A 5,226-nucleotide genomic window follows, 5' to 3' on the forward strand; every position below is an offset into this window, starting at 1 on the left:
TAATTGAGCCTGTACAATTGGCTTCTACACCTGGTATGACGCCTTTAAAGGTCGTCTAGGTAGGTTTAATCCTTGAGGGGTCTATGCCCATTTTGTGCACTGTATCCTGATAGAGCAAGTTCAGGCTGCTGCCGCCGTCCATCAGGACTCTGGTGAGGTGAAATCCATCGACGATTGGGTCTAAGACCAATGTGGCGAATCTGCCGTGGCGGATGCTGGTGGGGTGGTCCCTTCGGTCAAAAGTGATCGGGCAGGAGGACCATGGATTGAACTTTGGGGCAACTGGCTCCATCGCGTATACATCCCTTAGCGCACGCTTCCGCTCCCTTTTGGGTATGTGCGTTGCGTATATCATGTTCACCGTCTGCACCTGTGGGGGGAAACCCTTCTGTCCTCTATTGTTCGGCGGTCGGGTCTCTTCCTCGTCATCGCTATGCAGCCCCTTGTCATTGTTTTCGGCAATTAACTTGCCTGCCTGCTTGAATACCCAACAGTCCCTATTGGTGTGGTTAGCTGGCTTTTCGGGGGTGCCGTGTATCTGGCACAAGCGGTCGAGTATTTGGTCCAAATTGGACGGACACGGAGTAGTTCTTTTGAATGGCTTTTTCCGCTGACCGGGTTTAGAGCCTCTGAATCCGGCATTGACTGCCGTATCCTCACTGTTGTCGCCTTTAATGCGGCGTTTGTTTTTGGTACAACGCGACCTGCCACTACGGTCCTTGATGTCTGGACTGCCAGAATTTTTACTGAGGTTGTTGCTGCGTGCTAGCCAGCTGTCCTCACCCGCGCAGAAGCGGGTCATGAGTGATGTGAGGGCTGCCATGGATTTCGGCTTTTCCTGTCCCAGGTGCCGGGCAAGCCATTCGTCGCGGATATTATGCTTGAAGGCCGCGAGGGCCTCCGCATCCGGACAGTCGACGATTTGGTTTTTCTTGGTTAAGAACCGTGTCCAGAATTGTCTGGCCGATTCGTCTGGCTGCTGAATTATGTGGCTTAGGTCATCAGCGTCTGGTGGTCGCACAGACGTGCCTTGGAAGTTATTGAGGAATGTGGCTTCCAAGTCTTCCCAACTCCCAATTGACTCTGCTGGCAAGCTGTTAAGCCAATGTCGGGCTGGTCCTTTAAGCTTGAGGGGGAGATATTTGATGGCATGAAGATCGTCACCGCGGGCCATGTGGATGTGAAGGAGATAGTCTTCAATCCAAACCGCGGGGTCTGTTGTGCCATCATAGGATTCAATATTGATGGGTTTAAACCCTTCAGGGATTTGATGATCCATTACTTCATCTGTGAAGCATAGTGGGTGTGCGGCACCTCTATACTGGGCGATATCACGACGGAGCTCAAAAGAGCTTTGTCTGTTTTGTTCGGCCCGACCGGACTTACTGTGTCTGGCGCGACGGTTGTCGTCACGTACCGTGGGGCGCCCACGCGATCTGTAGATCGATCTTGATTGTCTTGCCTTATCCTCCAATATATCTCGCAAGTCCAGAGCATTCCCCTGTGGCCTTGTGCTTTTCGAGCGATGCCGGGGTACGGGTCTGGTGAAGGGCCTAGAGGCCTCTCTATCGCGACCACGGGGTGGTTGGTCAGCCGTATTTTCTCCTGGTGATGCGGGTTCATACGCTTCCTCCTCTAATCGGGGGAGCAGCTTGCGTTTAGGGTAGCTTTTGTAGGGGCGTTCGAGCTCATGCTCTTCGGCCGCGAGGACTTCAGTCCATCTGTCGGCTAGCAGATCTTGATCAGCTCTAAGATGTTGTTGCTTTTTCTTGAGGTTGTTCGCCGTGGCCATAAGCCTGCGTTTAAAACACTCTTGCTCGACGGGATCCTCAGGCATGACGAATTCGTTGTCGACGAGGCTTGCCTCGTCTCCGGAGGGAGGCATATAATCCTCTACCCCTTCTTCTGCCGCTCTCTCATAAGGGCTGGCGTCTCCTTCCTTCTGCGCTGCATCTTGCTGGAGTGGGTTGTCTTCGGCACTGTTCGGTGTATTATTATCTCCGGTGCCGGAGTCTTCATTCTTGCTGTGGCGGGATTTAGAGCGGCGCCGCTGACGCTGGCGCTTGGGCTGCTTCTTGGAGGGGTCATACTCCGCTGTTCCTTCGCCATTCCCATCTTTTGGGATATCCACCATGTATATGTCATATGATGAGGTGGCTTTCCAGTGCCCAGTAGGCGCTGGTTCTTGGTCGTCTCCGGCATCGTCATCCATACCGTTGATGTCTTCAGAGTCGTAGTCTAGCATGTCGGTTAGATCGTCGACAGCGGCTACCAAGTGGGTGGTGGGTGGGCTTTGAATTTCTTTGTCGTCCGCATCCCAACCGTCCTGACCGCAATCTGGCCAGGGCTCTCCTGATAACGAGAGATACTTTAGAGAACTCATGATGTCACCGAAAGGTGAGTGTTGAAAGATGTCCGCTGCGGTGAACTCCATGATCGGCGCCCAATCGGATTCGATCGGAGGGGGCGCCGGAGGTTCGGAGTCCGGCGAGGAGTCCGGCACCTCGGAGTCACGAGCTTTATGAGGGACAAGGTTAGTGTTCGGCTCTATCGCTGTAGATGTTGCAGCCCCCGAGGCGGTGTCTAGCCATCCGCCCTCGATCTACGCAGCCGGCTCCGAATTGAAGATCAGAGCTGGTTCAAGTGCGGCCTCCAAGGTACTGTTCGGCTGCAGAGCTAAATCATGCTTGCAGTGACAGTGCGGCATGCTCGGCTGTGGCTTGAATCCATCGAGGATCAAGTCCCCGCGGATGTCAGCCGTGAAGTTCAAACTTCCAAATCTGACCTGACGGCCAGGGGCGTAGCTTTCGATCTACTCCAGACGGCCAAGCGAATTGGCCCGCAGTGCAAAGCCGCCGAATACGAAGATCTGTCCGGGGAGGAAGGTCTCACCCTGGACTGCGTCGTTGATGATGATCGAAGAAGTCATCGAGCCTATCGGTGACGACACAGAGGAACTCTCAATGAAAGCATCAATGTCGGTGTCAAAACCGGCGGATCTCGGGTAGGGGGTCCCGAACTGTGCATCTAGGCAGATGGTAACAGGAGACAAGGGACACGATGTTTTACCCAGGTTCGGGCCCTCTTGATGGAGGTAAAACCCTATGTCCTGCTTGATTAATATTGATGATGTGTGTTACAAGAGTGGATCTACCACGAGATCAAGGAGGCTAAACCCTAGAAGCTAGCCTATGGTATGATTGTTGTTCGTCCTATGGACTAAAGCCATCCGGTTTATATAGACACCGGAGAGGGCTAGGGTTACACAAAGTCAGTTACAATGGTAGGAGATCTACATATCCCTATCACCAAGCTTGCCTTCCACGCCAAGGAAAGTCCCATCCGGACACGGGACGAAGTCTTCAATCTTGCATCTTCATAGTCTTGGAGTCCGGCCGATGATGATAGTTCGGCTATCCGGACACCCCCTAGTCCGGAACTCCCTCAACGATGCTTATCAAGAATGTAGCACTTTGAGCCGAATACTCGAAAGTATCCAACTTGGGGTTTGTTACCGGTGAGGAGCCCGTATGCCGTCTGGCCGAGTAGCTTGTGAAGATACAAGCGATTTGTTGCATGACAAGCTATCTCAACCGCTTCTGCCCAAAAGTGCTTCGGCGTCTTGTACTCATCAAGCATCGTTCTCGCCATTTCGATGATCGTCCGGTTCTTCCTCTCAACAACTCCATTTTGTTGAGGTGTGTACATAGCCGAGAACTCGTGTGAAATCCCTTCTTCGTCAAGAAAGGTGTCCACATTTGCGTTCTTAAACTCCGTTCCGTTGTCGCTGCGAACCTTCTTGATCTTCACTTCAAATTGATTTTGGGCCCTCCTAGCGAAGTTCTTGAAGATCTTTTGGACCTGCGATTTATCATCGAGAAAGAACACCCACGTAAATCTTGAAAAATCATCGACTATAACTAGACCAAAAGAATTTCCACCGAGACTCTTGTAAGAGTTGGGACCAAAGAGATCCATGTGAAGTAGCTCAAGTGGCCTCTTTGTGGTCATGATGTTCTTCACGGGATGCCTTCCTCCAACCTGTTTACCTTCCTGACAAGCACTGCAAAGTCTATCCTTATCAAATATGACATCATTAACTCCAAGGATATGATTTCCTTTAATAAGCTTGTCAAGGTTTCGCATGCCAACGTGACCTAATCGTCTATGCCATAACCATCCTTTTGAGGATTTAGCAATGAAGCAAGTTTTAGGTTGAGCCTTTTTAGTGAAATCAACAATGTATAGACCACCTCTACGCACACCAGTAAAGACCATTTTATGATTATCTCGACGAAACACTTGGCAATCTACTTCAGTAAATAGAACATTGAAACCGAAATCAGCAAGTCTAGATACTGAAAGTAAGTTGTACCCAAGAGATTCAACGAGCATGACATTTTGTATGGAGCTATCATGTGAGATGGCCACCTTACCAAGGCCAACCACCTTACCCTTTGAGTTGTCACCGAAAGTGACATACTTTCAAGGACTATCATTATCAGCAAGCTCACGAAACATGTCTTTATCTCCGGTAATGTGATCGGTACATCCACTATCAAGAACCCATTCCTTTCCTCCTGACATATATCCCCGAAGATTTGCCATAAGACCAAAATGTCTCATTGCATCATCAAGATCGAAGCCACTATCATCATCCTCATCATAGTATCCATGTTCAACATCGTCATGTGGTGGATCAAATCCTAGAGAGGGTGATTCGTTAAAGTGATTTTGACAATGATCTTGTCTATGAATTTTTATAGCTTCGGAAATAATATCACTAATAATGCCAACATTTCCTTTGGCACGCATAAGGTTTGTAAGCTCAAATAGACGATCACCAAACATAGGATCACTAGTATTCATCTTACTCAAGGCAATAGACTTATGGAGAATTTCATCAAGATTTTTCAAAGAATAATCAGGAAATCGTTCCTCAAGAAATTTCCATATAGTGTAGGCACATTCAAGATTAGGCAGTTTTATAATCAAGTTTCTAGGCAAGCCTCTAGTGATAAGATTAACAGTTCTAACATTCCTAATCATGTCAATAGACTCATCAAGGGTAGGATGCATAGGATCAACACAAGGTGCACAAGGACTAGCAATGTACTTGTTCAAATGATATTGATTGAAAATTACAAGCATCTCATTTTTCCACTCATGAAAATACTCTCCATCAAGAATAGGCACTCTATGTCTAAGACTCCCCAAAGTAGACTC

Source organism: Triticum dicoccoides, chromosome 7B (genome assembly GCF_002162155.2).
Source record: "Triticum dicoccoides isolate Atlit2015 ecotype Zavitan chromosome 7B, WEW_v2.0, whole genome shotgun sequence".
Classification (NCBI taxonomy): domain Eukaryota; kingdom Viridiplantae; phylum Streptophyta; class Magnoliopsida; order Poales; family Poaceae; genus Triticum; species Triticum dicoccoides.